The following is a 19,686-nucleotide window of genomic DNA, read 5'->3' on the forward strand; positions in this document are numbered from 1 at the left end:
ATGATGCTGTCATTTTAGATCCTTAAACTATGTCTAATTTTTTCAAGAAATAAATTTCCTTTTTAAAAGTTACAGCTGTATCTTTGGGGGCTGCCATGTTGGCACCAAATTACACACTAGAACAAAAAAGCACCTCACTACAGCTCAATGAAGCATAAGAACTGGCGGTCTGATGGCAGTTTTCAGATACTTTGTGATGATAAATGATAATATTAGGCTCATACTCCAAGGCAGCATACAATAATTCTCCATCCCTGATATTAAAAACCTATAAAGGAACATAAAGCTAGCCTCATACTATAATTTACCCCCTCTGGTTAAAGGACTTGTCTGAGTTAACTGGCCTCAAAGAAAAATGGGAAGCTTCAGCTAGGTTGGCAGGTGTCAGGGCTAAACAGGACAGTGGAGAGACAGGCCTGCAAAAAAAAGAAAAGGTGAATTCAGAACGGTGGAGAGTGCAATACTGGGGTGATAAAAGTGGGAAAAGAATGAGAGCCAGTACTTTCCCATATTAGTTAATCTTCGCACTAACAGATTTAGATTTTAAAAGTACTTATTCCTAAGATAAGTTATAAGATATCCAGTTAAATAGGATGAAATTAGAAGACCCTTAAAATCTATTGGGAGAGAATAAAATATATGAAATAAAATACTTTCTTAAATGAAACAAGTAAAAAGTCACCACTCCGCACCACAAACTATGACAAACATTAGATGAATACAGAGAAACTGAGACCAAAATGAGAAAAAACATTGGTAGCTGACATATGTTGTTGTAGTTAGGTGACGCTGAGTTGATTTCAACTAATAATGACCCCGTATGACAGAGTAGAACTGCCCCTCGGGGTTTTCTAGGCTGTAATCTTTATGGGAGCAGATCACCAGGTCTTTCTCCCACAGAGCTGCTGGGTGGGCTTGAACCATCAACCTTTCGGTTAGTAGCCGAATGCCTAACCATTGCACCACCAGAACTCTTTCAACATAAACCTCTTCAGAATTCAAACACAATACAGAATTTTGTAAGGGTCCTAAGTGCTTCATCGAAGAGTTGCTGGCTGAAGTGCTAAGAACTAAGGGCAGCTGGAAGAAAAGGGGGAGTAGTGAATACCCTCAGAAAACCCTCTTCCACAGCATACAACAGTTGAGGACTTGAAGGGGTGAACCTTTACTATCTGACAGAAGGGAAGTGACAGGAATGAGAAAAAGGATGCAGTGGCCAAACATCACCACAATGACAGCCTCTAATTTTACTGTTAGCCCCAAAGTGGGCAATGCCTGAAAAGTCAGGGAGATGTTGCTCAAGCAAATACGTAGGCCAGATGAGAGCTGAGGCCAATACATTGATAATTCACATCACGGTAGCAATGAAAATAAAGTAAACGTAGCTATATCCAACAATGTGGATAAATCTCAAAACAATGTCCAGTGAAAGAAGTCAGAATGCATATGGAATGGTTCTAATTATATAATATTCAAAAACAACAAAGCTAAATAATAACATTAGTGGTAACCTTTGGGCAGAAACGAAGGCATAAAGATTGAAATGAGGCTTGAGGAGGACTTCTGAGATTCTGGTGTTATTTTATTTTTTGACTTGTATAGTTGTTACTTGAGGATTTATATTTTGATAATTTGCTGAGTTATAAGCTTATGATATATACACTTTTCTGTATATGTTTTAATAACTATGGTGGGGGACCTAAACCAAACCAAGCCCATTGTCAAGTCAATTCCAAATCACAGTGACCCTACAGAAAAGAGTAGAACTGCTCCATAGTGTTTCCAAGGAGGGGCTGGTAGATCTGAACTGCTGACCTTTTGGTTAGCAGCCGAATGCTTAACCACTGTGCCACCAGGGCTCCACAGTGGGGGAAGGGAGAGAGAAAAATAAATAATCCTATGAAAAAAAATTTTTTTTTTAAATATTAAGAAAAAGGAAATAACTCAGTAAGCAGGAAAATCAAGTTGTACTCTGATGTCTTTTAACAACATTAATGCCAAAAGACAATGTCTACAAAGTTCTAAGAGAAAAAAAAAGATGATCTCAAGATTTTTATACCTAGACAAATTATCTAGCAAACAAGAAAGGAACAAACATTCTCAAAAATGCAAGATTTCAAGATATATAACAAAATGAACCTTATTCAGGGGAGGGAGGCACTTGACTATTAAATCTGGTCAACTAAAAGCAATAAATCAAATAGCTATCAATCTATTTTGAAAAACGTAGTTTAAGATACAGTTTTATCCAGAGAACTATACAACACAAACAATGAACCCTAATGTAACTATGGACTTCAGTTAATAATAATGTATCAACATAGGTTCATTAATTGTAACAAATACATCACACTAAACTAAGATGTTAATAACAGGAGAAAATGTGCAGGGGGGAGAGGGGCAGTATGGGTACTCTCTGCACTTCCTGTGTAATTTTCTGTGAACCTAAAACTGCTCCAAAAAAAAAAAAAAAGTGTATTTTTATAATGTTCTTTCATATGTACAAAAAAACCCCAAACCCACTGCTGTCGATTCTGACTCATAGCAACCCCCCAGTATAATGTGTGTGTGTATCTATCTCATCTCAGTGTTGTCCAGAATTTTTATTTTCACTTTAGAGCAATCTTTAGGAATTAATACTTTAATATTTCTGGGGCAGACGGAGTAAAACTTCACTAATTTCTTTATATGATTTTCCTCTCAAATTCAAATAAAATTTACTACTGTAAAAAATATTATGCCTCTTTAATAGGGATTTTTATCAGTATTGTTCCTTCCAACTAACCCTTCTGTCTATGTCAGTGAGATATCTTGAACAATGGTCACCATAACATAATTTCAAGGTGGTGAGACTTTGAGTAAAATTTTTGAACTTTTTGAATGCTTTAATTTTTGAGGGAAAAAAAAAAGCAAATTATTTTTATTAATAATGTCATGGATTGAATTGTGTTCCCCCAAAATATGTGTCAGCTTGGCTAGGCCATGACTCCCAATATTGTGTGGTTGTCCTCCATTTTTGTGATCTGATGTAATTATCCTCCATTTTGTGATATGTTTTAAATCCTAATGTCTATATATTAATGAGGCAGGATCAGTACAGGGTGTATCTTGAGTCACAGCCTTAGAAGAGAGTGTGACTCATGTCACACCCTTACTCAAGTCACACTCTTGCTTGAGTCACACCATTTATCTTGCAACAGATAAAAGGAGAGAGAAGGAAGCAGCGAACAGAGAGACCTCACTACCATCAAGAAAGAAGAGCCGGGAGCAGAGCACATCCTTTAGACCCGGGGTCCCTGTGCTAAGAAACTCCTAGACCCAGGGGAATATTAATCCCAAGATACACGAAGATCTCCAAGGAATGTCCGGCCCACAGATGTTGAAAGGAAAAAAAGACCTTCCCCCAGAGCAGATAGAAAGCCTTTCCTTAGAGCTGGCTCCCTGGATTCGGACTTCTAGCCTCTTTGAAGTGTTTCGTTCTCTTGAATATAGGGTTGCTATGAGTCAGGACCAACTTGATGGAACCTAACAACAACAATAGCCTCCTAAACTGTGAAAGAATAAATTTCTGTGTGTTAAATCCAACCACTTGTGGTATTTCTGCTATAGCAGCACTAGATAACTAAGACAAATATCAATATAATATTTTTCCAAATTGAATAAATTGGTACAAATAAACGGTCTCCTCTTCCTTGTGCTCACCACCCCTACCTGCCTCCATCTACGAACTTAAATATACCTAAAAATAAACTTCACTATCAACTCTCCGTGCTCACTAGAGGAAGTGACTACTAGGTTCAAGAAAGATCAACTTCTTAACGACAAAACAGGATCCACTACTCCATAATGAACTGAATATGATTCGACTGTTTGACAACCAAGATGACATACTACTAAACTTTTTCTTCTTTATCAAAACCAACACTCTGAACTCCAGAAGATTTTCTCTAACAATTTGCCTGGAGTTAATGAGGAAAGAGTTTCAAATAGCTAATTAATGTGCATTTCTCACAACACAAGCTACCAGTTGGTGGTTTTTGCAGAGACGCCCACTAGCAAAGGAACACAATGTTACCCTCTCACCTTCAGTGACAGCTACAGACTTTAAGTCAGCTCACCTGGGTGGGAAGAGGGACGATGTTCCCCTTGGTTGCATCTTTTTTTATAATTACATGTAGTAGATAACTTGAGAGGATACAAATCCTCCCAAAGCACTGTAATCAACTTTTACATCAAATTCAAAAAACAACCACCCTACCTTTTTTAAGATAAATACGTGCCCTTTACCAATTCAAAATCACATTAAAGGCCAATTAAAGTCTGAAACCACGTCTGTGAGTTCATGGTACTATGGTTGTTTGCATGTTGCCCTGATGCTGGAAGCTATGCCATGGGTATTTCAAATACTAGCAGGGTCACCAGAGACCAGAGTTGGCAGAGCTTCCAGATTAAGACAAACTAGGAAGAAAGGCCTGGTTATTTGCTTCTGAAAACTAGCCAATGAAAACCCTATGGATCACAATAGAATATCATCCAATATGGTGCTGGAAGGTGAGCCTCCAAGATGGACTGCTGTTAGTTGCCACCGAGGAAGCGGCAACCCATGGCAGCCTAATGTATAAGAGAACGAAATGCTGCCAGGTATCGTGCCATCACCATGATCACTGGTAAATCTGAGTCCATTGTTGTGGCTAATGTGTCAGTCCGTCTCACTGAGGGTTTCCCTTGTTTTCACTGACTCTCCACCAAACGTGATGTCCTTTTTTAGCATCTTTCCTGATGATGTCCTAGGTTGGAAGACACGTAGGACACACAGCAGCCATAACAATGAACTAAAGCATACCAATTATTATGAAGATAGTGCAAGATTGGGCAAAATTTCGTTGGTATACATAGAGTTGTCTTGAGTCAGAGCCAACTCAATGGCCACTAACAACAAAGTTCAAAAAGACGCCAGCAGGAATTTTATAATTCAGTTTCCTTAGAAACAGCAGAAGGCTGTTCAACCCTGGGGACAGCAAACGCAAACACACAAATCCCGTGGTTCAGCACTACTGATCAGGCAAACTAATAATGGAACTGGAATTCCAAATCTCACTTCTCTAAAAATACACATGGCGCAGCCACTTAGTACTTTGCTGCTAACCAAAAGGTTGGCAGCTCGTATCGACCCAGCGGCTCTGTGGGAGAAAGACCTGGCAATCTGCTCCCATAAAGACTACAGCCAAGAAAGCCTTACGGAGCAGCTCTGCTTTGCCACATGGGGTCGCTATGAGTTGAAAACAACTTGATGGCACCTAACAGCAACAACACAAATGTACAAAGTGTCCAACTCGGATCACTTTTTTTTGGCACAAATTTCCAGAGCCTTGTAAGGAACACTTTTGGCATTTTTCTCCCCAGATCCACACCATGAACCAGGCCTTAAAATTTCCAGTGGTGAAATGAGTAAACACTAAGCGTAAAGTGATAAAATAGGAAAAATGTTAAAACAGTGTCTAAGACGCCACTAGCAAACAGCACCCTGTTAATAACTTCTACTTTTAGATGACAAGTTGAGCTATTTTAAACAACCAAATTTCACTGCGGACATCCTTCAGGAACAGGTACCAAGGCAACCACGTTTATGCCAGGGGGTGGGTAGCTGTGGGGAACCAGAGGAGGAAGAGCACACTCGACATACTGATCAAATCCAAACCACCACCACACATTCAACAAATTATCCAAAGAAACTAAAAACTGGACTTCATTCAACATCCATCTGGCATCTCTGAAAAAGAAAAAAATAACTTCGGGCTCCCTGTTTTTAAAAAAATGTATGTTTCAAAACTGTGAGTTAAGAGATCCTCTGAACAAGATTATTTTAAAGAGACTTTGTCGTTAACATTTAGTGATATTTCTGGGCATGACATCTTTGCTTGATTACCTGGGTATGGAATATAAAGACAGTAGAGCCTGTAAGCTACTCTTGTTAGAGCAGCTAAAAGAATGACATTGCTGCTGTCAAAATACGTCATGAAAGACTCATATTTCAAAATAGTTCTGTGTCAAAAACTATTAATCATAATATCAATATATAGAATCTGGGAGGCCAGCAATATAAACTTCACTTCTCCCCACTGTGAATAATGAAAATCTCTCGTACATACACCTACACCCTTCATCAAACCCAGACAAAAATCCCAGTGAATCAGGACCCAGAAGTCAAGCACTACTGTGAAGAAAACCTGACAGCTTACACGAATCTGGGGGATGAAAGGTGGGCCCACCAAGAGATGGGGGAAAGTCATTTTCTTCACAAAGGAAACTGAACGATGAAGCTCATGAATACATCACTATATATGGTGGGCTGAATAGTGGCCCCCGATCACCAGAACCTGCGAATGTTAACTTACATGGCAATAGGGACTTCGCAGATATGATTAAGTTAAGGATCTTCAGACGGGAAGATTATCTGGGTGGGTCCAATGTAATCTCCAGGACCAGTTGACACTGACTCAATTGTGACTCATGGTGACTCCAAGTATGTCAGAGAACAGTGCTCCACAGGGTTTTCAATGACTGATTTTTTAGAAGTAGATCACCAGATCTTTTCTCCAAGGTGCCTCTGGGTAGACTCAATTCTCCAACCTTTTGGTTAGCAGCCAAGCACCTTCACCACTGGCACCATCCACGGACTCATGTGTAATCACAATGGTCCTTATATCAGGAATGCGGGACGGGTCAGGGTCAGAGGAGAAGGCGATGTGAGGATGGAAGCAGAGACTAAAGTGACACACTTTGAAGATGGAAGAAGGAGCCACAAGCTGAAAGAAACATGGAAATGGATTCTCCTCTGAGAGCCTGCAGAAGGAACCAGCCCTGCTGACACTTTGACTTTATCCAGAGGAGGTGATTTCGAATTTCTGACTTCCAGAACTACAATGAATAAGTTTATGCTATTTTAAGCCACTAAGTTTATGGTAATTTGTTACAGCAGCATTATGAAACTGCAAAAAATAGTCTATGTGCTTAACTACAATAGCTCTTTTACAACGTCACCTTATTTAACTTAGTAAACTTTTCAAGGCCTGAAAATACAATTCATGTCTATGAAAGTTGTTGCCTCTTGCTACACAAAGAGTAAAATAAAATATTTTAATCTCTCGGCATAGAAAATTCTCAAATATGTTTTTATTTTTATAGAAGACTATAAAACATTATTAGCCATATTACAAAAACAGAGAGAGGTGAGGCAACATGGCGCTATAAACAGAAGTACCACACTGTCCCTTCACAGCAAAGGCCCAAAAAACTAAGTAAAACAGAGACAAACGTCAACCCTGGAACCCTAAGCATCAAACGAAAAGATAAAGAACTTAACCAAGCACAGACTGGAACAAGAAACTGAGAGAACAAAGAGCGAGGAAGCATACACAGTAGAGGTCCCCTATCAGCTAACACGGCATGGATTTATCATTCTAGACTCCAAAATTACTGAGATCTACAGAAAGGAGTATGTGAAGGCAGCTGCATGGAGCTCTCAGCAGGGGCAGAGCACTCGGTAACCAAAATACTTGCTTTCCCACCCCCCACCCTCCATCCCCCTGCTCAGCTTCCGCTGCTTCCCGGCAGGCCGCAGTCACTCAGCAGGGGAGGGGATGGCTTCGTGCTGCTTGGATTTGCCCTGCCCACACCGGCAGCTCCTTCAATGCCATTTTTTGTTGCTTTTTTTGGCTTCTTTTGATTTCTTCTCTCTCTCTCACCTCCTTTCCTTCCTATCTATTGAACACCTGGCTCCGTGTGCCATCTCCACTTCTTCTCGACAGGCTGTGAAGCACTGCTCAGCAGGGGAATCGCTGCCGCCATGCCAGTGGGATCCCTGGGGTCATTTTTTTTTTCTTTTTGTTTTTCTTCATTTTTCAGTTTCTCATCTCTCTCTACTTTCCTTCTTTTCCTGTCTCCTGAATACCTGGCGCTGTGTGCCATCTCAGCCCCTTCTAGACAGGCTGTGCAGTGCCTAGTGGCTTGGGAGCCACTTCCCTGGTCCTTTCCACTAAGCCAGTGGGCTTCTTTGGGGATTTTTTTTTTTTTTCTTTTCTCTATTTGTTGTCTCTTTTTACTATTCTTCCCCTCTTTTCTCCTGAACAGCTGGCATCGTGTGCCATGACTGCTCCTTCTAGAAAGACTGCACAATGCCAAGCCACCACTGGGGAGCCACTTTCCTGGTCCGCGCCACCACACCAGTGGGCTTCCTCAGGGCATCTTTTTTCTCTTCTTTTCTTGATTTCTTTTCTCTTTTTACCTTCCTTCCTTACCTTTAACCTGAACACCTGGCACTGTGTACCATCTTCACTCCTTCTGGACGGGCTGTGCAGCGCTGCTCAGCTAGGGACCCACTTCCGGTGGACTCCTGTGGGGCATTTTTTTTTTTCTCTGTATCCTGTCTCTCTTCACCTCCCTTCCTTTCCTTCCTCCCAACCACCTGGCATCTTTTTTTTTTTTCTTGGTTTCTAGTCTCTCTCTATGTTCCTTCCATTCCTTTCTCACAACCACGTAGCCACGTGTGCCTTTCAGTCTCCTTTTTTTAAAATCTAGTTTTTTGTCTCTCTCTCCTTTCCTTTCTCCTTCCCATCTAGCAGCCCTAATACATGGCAGAAACAGTATACAAAACATTATAAAGAATGTAGAAGAAAAACTAGATAACTGGGAGCTCCTAAAAATCAAGGACCTATGCTCATCCAAAGACATCACCAAAAGAGTAAAAAGACTACCTACAGGCTGGGGAAAAGTTTTTAGCTATGACATTTCTGATCAGCGCCTGATCTCTAAAATCTACATGATACTGCAAAACCTCATCTGCAAAAAGACAAATAACCCAATTAAAAAATGGGCGAAAGACATCAATAGACACTTCACTAAAGAAGACATTCAGGTAGCTAACAGATACATGAGGAAATGTTCACGATCATTAGCCATTAGAGAAATGCAGATCAAAACTACCATGAGATTTCATCTCACTCCAACAAGGCCGGCATTAACCCAAAAAAACACAAAATAATAAATGTCGGAGAGGCTGTGGAGAGATTGGATCACTTATACACTGCTGGTGGGAACGTCAAATGGTACAACCACTTTGGAAATCCATTTGGCACTTCCTTAAAAAGCTAGAAATAGAACTACCATACGATCCAGCAATCCCACTGCTTGGAATATATCCTAGAGAAATAAGAGCCTTTACACCAACAGATATATGCACACCCATGTTTATTGCAGCACTGTTTACAATAGCAAAAAGATGGAAGCAACCAAGGTGCCCATCAACAGATGAATGGATAAATAAATTATGGTACATTCACACAATGGAATACTACGCATGGGTAAAGAACAGTGACGAATCTGTGAAACATTTCATAACATGGAGGAACCTGGAAGGCTTTATGCTGAGTGTAATTAGTCAGTTGCAAAAGGACAAATATTGCATAAGACCACTATTATAAGAACTTGAGAGATAGTTTAAACTGAGAAGAAAACATTCTTTTTTGGTTACGAGAGGGGGGAGGGAAGGTGGGAGAGGGACATTCACTAATTAGATAGCAGATAAGAACTACTTCAGGTGAGGGGAAAGACAGCACGCAATACAGGCGAAGTCAGCACAATTGGACTAAACCAAAAGCAAAGCAGTTTCCTGAATAAACTGAATTCTTCAAAGGCCAGTGTAGCAGGGGCAGGAGTCTGGGGACCATGGTTTCAGGGGACATCTAAGTCAATTGGCATAATAAAAATCTATTAAGAAAACATTCTGCATCCCACTTTGAAGAGTGGCGTCTGGGGTCTTAAATACTAGCAAGCAGCCATCTAAGATGCATCGATTGGTCTCAACCCACCTGGATCAAAGAAGAATGAAGAACACCAAGGACACAAGGCGACTATGAGCCCAAGAGACAGAAGGGGCCACATGAACCAGAGGCTATATCATCCTGAGACCAGAAAAACTAGATGGTGCCCGGCTACAACAGATGACTGCCCTGACAGGGAACACAACAAAGAACCCCTGAGGGAGCAGGAGAGCAGTGGGATGCAGACCCCAAATTCTCATAAGACCAGACTTAATGGTCTGACTGAGACTAGAGGGACCCCAGTGGTCATGGCCCCCAGACCTTCTGTTGGCCCGGGACAGGAACCATTCCTGAAGCCAACTCTTCAGACATGGATTGGACTGGACAATGGGTTAGAGAGGGATGCTGGTGAGGGGTGAGCTTCTTGGATCAGGTGGACACTTGAGGCTATGTTGGCACCTCCTGCCTGCAGGGGAGATGAGAGGGTGGAGGGGGTCGGAAGCTGGCGAAATGGACACAAAAAGAGAGAGTGGTAGGAGAGAGTGGCCTGTCTCATTAGGGGGAGAGTAACTGGGAATATGTGGCAAGGTGTATATGGGTTTTTGTGTGAGAGACTGACTTGATTTGTAAACTTTGACTTAAAGCACAATAAAAATTATTTTAAAAAATGGGTAAAGGAAATGAACAGACACTTCATCAAAGAAGACATTCAAGCAGCTAACAGACATATGAGGAAATGCTCGAGATGACTAGACATTAGAGAAATGCAAATCAAAACCAAAATGAGATACATCTCCCCTTAGCACCACAGGCACAAATCAAAAAAACAGAAAATAACAAATGTCAGAGAGGTTGTGAGGAGATTGGAACTCTTTTGCACTGCTGGTGGGAATGCAAAATGGTACAACCATTTTGAAAAATGATATAGTGCTTCCTTAGAAAGCTAGAAATAGAGATACCGTATGATCCAGCAGTCCTACTCCCAGGAATATATCCTAGAGAAATAAAAGCCATCACATGAACAGACATATGCACACCCATGTTTGCTGCAGCTTCATTCACAACAGCAAAAAGACATAACCTAGATGCTCATCAACAGATGAATGGATAAACAAACTATGGTACATACACACAATGGAATACTACACAATGTTAAAGAGCAGTGATGAATATGCAAAGCATCTCAGGTCATGGATAAATCTGGAGGGCATTATGCTGAGAGAAATAAGTCAATCACAAAAGATCAAATATTGTATGAGACCAGTACTGTAAAAATTCATGAAAAAGTTTGCACACAAAAAGAAAAAATCTTTGATGATTAGGAGGGAGGGGAGGAGTGGGGATGGAAAAAAACTTAATAGACAATAGATAAGTGGTAACTTTGGTGAAGGGTAAGACAGTACACAATACTGGGGAAGCCAACATAACTTGTGCAGGACAGGGTCACGGAAGTCCCACAGAAATATCCAAACTCCCTGAGAAACTGAATTACGGGGGTGAGGGCTGTGGGAACCATGGTTCTCTGGGAACATCTAGCTCGATTGGCATAACACGGTTTATAAAGAAAATGTTCTGCATTCTACTTTGGTGAGTAGTATCTGGGGTCTTAAAAGCTGCTGAGTGGCCATATAAGATACCCCACTGGTCTCACCCAGTCAGGAGCAAGGATGAATGAAGAAAACCAAAGACAAAAGGGAAAGATAAGTCCAAAGGACTAATGGACCACAAGTACCACAGCCTCCACCAGACTGAGTTCAGCATAACTAGATGGTGTCTGGCTACCACTACTGACTGCTTTGACAGGGATCACAATAGAGGGTCCCAGACAAAGCTGGAGAAAAATGTAGAACAAAATTCAAACCCACAAAAAAGACCAGACTTACTGGTCTGACAGAGACTGGAGAAACCCCGAGAGTATGGCTCCTGGAGAACCTTTTAGCTCAGTAATGAAGTCACTCCTAAGGTTCACCCTTCAGCCAAAGATTAGACAGGCCCCTAAAACAAAATTAGACAAAAGGGGCATACCAGCCCAAGGGTAAGAACTAGAAGGCAGGAGGGTACGGGAAAGCTATAATAGGGAACCCAAGGTCGAGAAGGGAAAGTGTTGAGATGTCGTGGCGTTGGTAACCAATGTCCCAACACAGTACGTGTAGTAATTGTTTAATGAGAAGCTAGTTTGTTCTGTAAACCTTCATTTAAAGAATAATAATAAATAATAATAATACAAAGAAAAAAATTACACAAATATACTTCCATGTCAGGCTCATAAAATGAGCATTGTTCTATTGAAATTCTATTATCACTTATATGGTTTGTATTTTATTGATTTACTTCTGTGTGTTGTAGAATGTGTCAGTTAAAGAGAGAGGGACAGAGGAAAAAAAAAGGATAAGCCCAAGCACCTAGCCACTCAGGCTGAGGGTATGAAGGCTAGAAGACCAGGGAAAGCCTAGCTACATGTCAGTTATTTCTTTGCACCTCTACTAAAAGTGAGGAGAAAAAAGTGAGGAGACAGTAGAAGCAGTCAAAACATAAAGACACTATTATTCTCAGAGACTGTAACGGCAGGACTTCAGGTGAGTTAGGGGTTTCCTTTTCTTAATGCATTAATTTTACTGTTTATGCAGAAAACTGCCTGCAAAATGGCCGCAATCATCCCCCTTCCTGTATTCATGCCCTTGTAATCTCCTCTCACCTTGACTCTGTGCTTAATCATGTGACTTGCTTTAGCCCATGGGACATTAGCAAATGTGAAGCAAGCAGACACCTGGAAAGGGCTTGTGTACCTGGGTTTGTCCTCTCTTGCTGTGCTGTCCTTCAAGAGATTATCACATGAATGGACACAAGTCAGCTTGCCAGAAGATGTGAAAGCCTTGTGGAAGAGAACTGAGGTGCCTTGGCTGACAACCTGCCAGCCACCAGGCACGAGTGAGCCCATCCTAGATCACCCAGCTATCAAATCAACCCACCAGCCTACCCCAGATGGATAAGAGAGCCTGGTACATACCAGCTGAGACAGTGCCAACCTATAGAACGGTGAGCAAAGACAATGATTTTGTTTTAAACCACTAACTTTTAGGGTAGTTTACTGTGCAGCAAAGGCTAACTTGATACAGTTTATAAAACTAATACAAACACACGCAGAAATTTTGGAAAATAAAAAAGTAGTAGAAAGAGAAATTAAAAATCTCTTAAAGAGTTCCAACATACAAAGACAATCAACAATATCTTGACTAATTTATCTCTATACATACGTAAATGCTCTCTAATTTTAATTACACTATAAACTCAACCTTACAATGTACTGCTGGAAGCATTTCTGATGTCATTTTATATTTCATAATCTACCATAGCTTATTTAGCCATTCTCACATCGTCAGACTTTAAGGTGGCTTCAAAATGTTCACTTTTACACATAATGCTGCGAAAAAAAAAAAAATTTTGCACAAATCTTTTATAAAAACTGGTCAATTTAAGGCAACGAAATGCAAAGTTATAAAAATCTAATTGACACAGAAAACCCAACATTTGAAGTGTTACACTTCACACAGTGATCCTAAGGTTATGATCTGACAGCAAAAAATGTGATACTCCAAAGAAACAGAAACCTATGATAAATTTGGTTCAAATAACTGTTATGAAAAATACAAACATAGACTGTAAGATTTTTGTTATTAAACAAGTAGATGAACAGCTAGAATTACAGAAAAATAAACAACTCAGGTAAAGAAAAAAAAAGGCATACTGGGTGAAAGAAAGTTCCAGAATATCAATTAAAAGTATGAATGCAAAGAACAACTACGCTTAAAGCTCCATCTTTTGGTCACTGTCCTCAGAACACGGCCAAGCTGAGAAAGAAATCTCATTCTCAAGATGTTATAAAGTTGGGCAATCACTTTTCTCCGTTCTTTTAACGCAAATTAGAGCTGCTGGAGTCTTTTGGAGAGCAATTGCTTTCCCTTGGATCAACAGAATGACCAAACCATGAACCTTTAACACTAACCATTGATCTTGCTAATTGCACCTGCCACCGTATTTGTTTCCTTTGCTTCCAGTCAGCCCTCTTCCAAGACTATTCCAATTGCTAAGTGGTCGGAACACACAAAGTGACAGATTTAGTGTTTCCCTGGCAATTTATATAACTGATTGCAACATTGTTGTTGTAGTGAATCATGATTTATTTGTCTCACATTGTAGCACATAACCTTTTAAATGCAAGGGAGAAAAAAAAAAAAGCCAATGCCTCTTTAAAGTTTATATACAACCATCTATTACTATAGCCTATGAACTAGATTTGAAAGAGAACCAATCAAATGAATGATGGATTGCTTGTTCCTTTTGGTAGCTATCACTTCATGCACGATCCATTCATATATCCTCGACTGAATTACTCTTCTTTATTTTCATGTTACTCAGAGAAAAACCTGGGAGATGTAACCAAATGATGTCCATACCTGTCACACTAATAGAATCTAGAATAAAGGGTTAAAAGAAGGAATATTCAAAGTGGAAATTCTACACTGAAGAGTCCACGGATGGACTTGGGTACATCCTGAAATTCCCCCAAATTAAAAATAAAACTTTATATGTGAAAATACACACTTTGAGGGGAGTTGCTCTGTAGCTTTCACAAGGTGGCCAGTGATTTTGAAAAGATTAAAAATGATAGCTTATGGGAACTTGACCTATTATTGCAAAATCAAAAGGACTGAGGGCATAAAAAACTGTGAGAACAATGAAACAGTATCAAGGGACATCAAGCTTCACACCAAGAAAAAGTAAAGAGATGTGAAGAAACGTTTGCTCTTAGCTATAACAGTGGGCTAAGAGATAATTTAAAAACAAATAAAGACTAAGAGATTTTCGGGGGGGTGTTAAAAATGTGGTAATATAAGAATGATGTGGAAATGGTCTTAATGAACATTTGTAAGTAACGTGGGAGGAGATACGCATCGTAACACTTTCATGTCTGCTATGCCATCTAGCCAGTGAATCAAGGTTGAGGGGATAAAGAAAGTAAAAATAACTTTTTTGGTTCTAGACATTGGGGAACACTGAGCATAGGCCTGTGATCCCTGAAAGAAGGTAAATAAATGAGTGGAACTCCATAATCACCCTTGAGCAGAACTCCACAATCACCCTAGTTTTCTCCCAGAAGGATTCTCAGACAGTGGTGAAAGGAGAGAGATCAAACAATATGGTGGTGTTGCTGCGTGAAAGGAGAGAGATCAGAGTTTTAGGCTACTGATGTGGCTGGCTGGAATCTGTGGGGCATGGTAATGGAGGAAAAACAACTATGCAGAAACAGAACCACAGAAAGTCAAGTAAGTGTTCCCATGAGTCTTTGGCTAAATAATAACACAACATACAGGACAAAACTCCTTAAAGCTGGGAAGAAAAACAAGACAAAACTACCAGGGAAAGAACAATCACCGGGGAGACGTAAGCTAAACAATTACTGGAGTTTTCAAAAGGCTGGGAAACATTCATATTCTGATCAGTGAGAGAGTAGAGACCTCACTGAACACCTTGGTCATTAGGTTGAGATCCCAGAAATCTTAGGAATAGGGCTAATCTAGCCCAGGAGTGGAGTCCTTGGGTGGAACAACGGGCTCAATTGCTAACCAAAAGGCTGGTGGTGGCGAGTCTACCCCCAGGGTCTCGGCATAAGGGCTTCGCAATCTACTTTTAAAAAATCAGCCATTGAAAACCCTATGGAACACAGTTCTACTCTGACACACACGAGGTTGCTATGAGTTGGGACTGACTCAACAGCAATTGGGAAGCCAGGAAAATGTTAGTCTAGGCCAACTCTAAGATCAAAACCAAGTTTCAAAAGAACCAAGTGGCTCACAAATAAATTAATCACTTGCCAGAAAGAAACTCAATAGCCTACAAATAAGGCAATAAAATCCACAACTCTGTGAAAATACTAGAAAACACTGAATTGCACATTTTAAATAGGTGAATTATGTCTCAATAAAACTGCTACTAAAAAAAAGGATAATACAATATGATCAAGTAAAGTTTTGCATGAAAATGCAAGATTGGTTTAACATGGAAAATTAACCAATGTACTTCATCAAATTAACAAATAAAGGAGATATATTATCCATACCGCTCATCTGGCTTACATGTTGCTATGATGCTGGAAGTTATGCCACTGGTATTGCAAACACCAGCAGGGTCACCCCCGGTTGATATGTTTCAAGGGTGTTTCCAGACTAAGGCAGCCTGGAGATGTACTTCCAAAAATTAGCTAATGAAAACCCTATAGATCACAACAGAATACTGTCCAATACAGTGCTGGAAAATGATCCCTGTAGGTTAGAAGGCACCCAAAATGCACAGTGGCCCCAACAATGGACTAAAGTACACCCACGGTTGTAAAGATGGCACAGGACTGTGCAATGTTTCACTCTGTTGTATTCGGGGTTACCCTGAGTTGGAGGCAACTTGACGGCAACTAATAGTAACAACATAGTTATCTATTGCTGTGTAACATAGTGCTCTAAAACTTTGAAACTTAACACAATAAACGTTTATGATGCCACACAGTTTCTAATGGTAGGAATCTGTAATCAGTTTATCTGGGTGGATCTGGATCAGGGTCTCTTAGGTTGTGGTCGTCAGCCTGGTGTTGCAGTTTTCTGAAAGCTTGGCTGGGACTGGAAAATTCGCTTCCAAGCTCATTCATGTGACCGTAGGCAGAAAGCTCAGTTCCTCCCTACATGGGGCCCTCCACAGGGCTGGTTACAATATGGCAGCTGGTTTCACTAAGTGAGTGATCCAAGAGAAAATGAAAGAGAGAGCACGCCCAAGACAGAAGCCACAGTTCCTTTTATAACCTCATCTTACAATGTGGGAGGGGACTACACAACTGTGTGAATATGATGACACAGGGATTAAAGGGGGCCATCTTGGAGGCTGGCGACCAGGTGACAAAAAAACATATGATCACCTCAATTGATGCATGAAAAGCATTTGATATTTAATACCCATTCAGAAAAACCGTAAGTAAACTAAGAATTGAAGGAAATGAATAAAATTTACTAAAAAGTTATAGCTAGCATCACATTTAATGATGAATGGCTAAACACGTTCCCTCTAAGATCAAGACAATGAAAGAACATTCCCTTTCATCACATTTATTCCAAATAGTAGTGGTCCTAACCAGTGCAGTAAGATAAGAAAAACAAATAGAAGGCATAAATATTAGAGAAAAAATATATAATTGTCTTTATAGAGAGATGATATCATTGTATGCATAGAAAATTCTGAGAAATATGCCCCTGCCCCTGGGGGGTAGGGGTGGAGACTACTAGAGCTAATAAGTGAACTATATGAAGTTATAGAAATCAAAGCCAATTCACAAAACTCTACTGTATTTCTATGTACTAGTAACAACTGAAAATGAAATTTTAAAAATACCGTTTAAGACAACATCAAAAACAAAATATTTAGGAATAAAAGATATACAAGATCTCTAGTATGAAAACAACATTGCTAAGAGAAATTTGTTGTTGTTAGGTGCCGTGGAGTCGGAGATATGCTCACAGGTTGCAAGACTCAGTATTGTTAAGATACTCATTGTCATGGATTGAATTATGTTCCCCCAAAAATGTGTCTATCAGTTGGGCCGGGCCATGATTGCCGGTATTGTGGGTACTGTATGATTTTCCCATATGTTGTAAATCCTGCCTCAATGATGTTTATGAGGGAGGATGGGCAGCAGTTGTGTTAGTAAGGCAGGACTCCATCTACAAGAGTGGATTGTGTCTTGAGGCAATCTCTTGAGATACAAAAGAAAGAAGGGAGCAGAGACAGGTGCACCTCGTACCACCAAGAAAGCAGTGCCAGGGGTAGAGCACGTCATCTGGACCTGGGGTCCCTGTGCAAGGAAGCTCGTAGTCCAGGGGAAGATTGATGAGAAGGCTGACAGAAACAGAAAGCTTTCCCCTGGAGCTGACACCCTGAATTTGGCCTTCTAGCCTGCTTTACTGTGAGAAAATAAACTTCTCTTTGTTAAAGCCATCTACTTGTGGTATTTCCGTTACAGCAGCACAGGAAAGGAAAGTCTTTTCTACAAATAGTGCTGCAGCAATTATTTTCACAGGGGGGGAAAAAAACAAAAAGGTCTCATATCATGCACAAAAACCGATCTGAGCTGAGCATAGACCTAAACCTCCATGAGGGCAGGGGTTTTTCTTGCTCCCTTTCTCTCTCCCTTCCCCCCCTCCCCCAACCCCAACTGATACCTTACAAGGCACTTAGAAGACTGCATGGCATATTTGCTGGTGCTGAATAAATATTTGCTGACTAAACGTGCTTTTGCGTGAAAGAAACAAATGGTGTGGCAGAAAATAACGTGAAAAGAACTACTGGAATAAAAAATTGCCAGGTAAGGGCTCACTAAGGAGCCCTTCATATAAACTGGTACCTGAAGGCACTAGCTCTGCCAATTATCAGGAGATGAAAATTCCCAGCAGATGACAAAGACCATAAAGGACTGAGAGGAGGCAACTGAGACTGGACCATGAGTGAGTGAGGGGAAGAGTAGCATGAAGAACATGAGGGCCAGGTCACCCTGGGTCTTACAGCTCAAGAGAGTTCATTAAAGAATTCTACTCTCAGATGTGATACAAGCCAATTTGTGATTTTATAAGGTCACCTTGACTACTGTGTGAAGAATGGATTGGAGGGAGCAAGGTAGGAAACAGGAAGCCAATTAGCAGACTCTTAGAGCAAGCCAGGTGAGAGATGAAGGTGGCTTGGACAAGCGTGCTAAGAGTGGAGCTTTTAGTAGCTTTAGGCAGTAGTTGCAATTTATATTTTGCAATCTTTAATTATTTGCTTAGCTGTTTATTTCTTTTACAAGATGATTCTCCAGAAGGGCAGGGGCAGGGATTATGTTTATTTCATTTACCACTGTTCCCTAAACCCATGGGATTACAGGAACACACTATATACACAGGTCAGAGGTCAGAATCTGATATAAGACAAATAGGGGCTGTTCAAGGAGAAGGGCCTTTTTTTTTTTTAAAAAAAAAAAAAAAGGAATTACAAAAGGTGACAGAGATAGTACTGAGGCCTATTAAAATTGCTAAAGGAACATTGAGAGTAAGGATAGGCTTGTTTACTAATATTAGAGTGCAGGGCCATCTCCTAAAACTTGACAAACTGCACAGTTAGATGCTCTCGTGAAGTAGATATCAGTTTATGGAATTAATTCCTGGTTGAAAATGTAAATGATGTGTGTGTATGTGTGTGCTTTAGGTGAAAGCTTACAGCTCAAGCTAGTTTCTCATTCAAAAATTTACACACATATTGTTGTATGACTTTGGTTGAAACCCACACAATGTGACAGCATGCTTCCCCTTTCTACCCCAAGTTCCCCATGTCCATTTGTTCAATTTTCCTGTCCCTTTCTGCCTTCTGGTCTTGGTCTCGTATATTTGATTGAACTAAGAAGCACATTCCTCATGTGTGTTACTGTTTGTTTTTTAGACACATCTAATCTTTGTCTGAAAAGTGGGCTTCAGAAGTAGTTTCAGTTCTGAGTTAGCAGAGTGTCCGGGGGCCATTGTCTCGGGGGTGCCTCCAGTCTCTGTCAGACCTTAAGTCTGGTCTTTTCTCATGAATTTCAATTTTGTTCTATATTTTTCTCCCATTCTGTCCAAAACTCTCTGTTGTGATCCCTATTGGAGTGATCTGTGCTGGTAGCTGGGCACCATCTAGTTCTTCTGGGCTCATACTGGTGGAGGCTCTGGCTCATGTGGTCCTTTAGTCCTTTGGGTTAACATTTTCCTGGTGTCTTTGGTTTTCTTCATTCTCCTTTGTTCTAGATGGGATGGGACTAATAGATGTA

At 40.4% G+C, this 19,686-nt stretch overlaps 1 protein-coding gene across 6 annotated transcripts in view; it reads right to left on the reverse strand.

The window, feature by feature from the left end:
• The window catches only part of RSU1 (Ras suppressor protein 1), a 249,856-nt gene that overhangs the window by 144,839 nt on the left and 85,331 nt on the right, over positions 1-19,686 (reverse strand). The gene's annotated exons all lie outside the window — the stretch shown is intronic.

Source organism: Loxodonta africana, chromosome 4, assembly GCF_030014295.1.
Source record: "Loxodonta africana isolate mLoxAfr1 chromosome 4, mLoxAfr1.hap2, whole genome shotgun sequence".
NCBI lineage: Eukaryota > Metazoa > Chordata > Mammalia > Proboscidea > Elephantidae > Loxodonta > Loxodonta africana.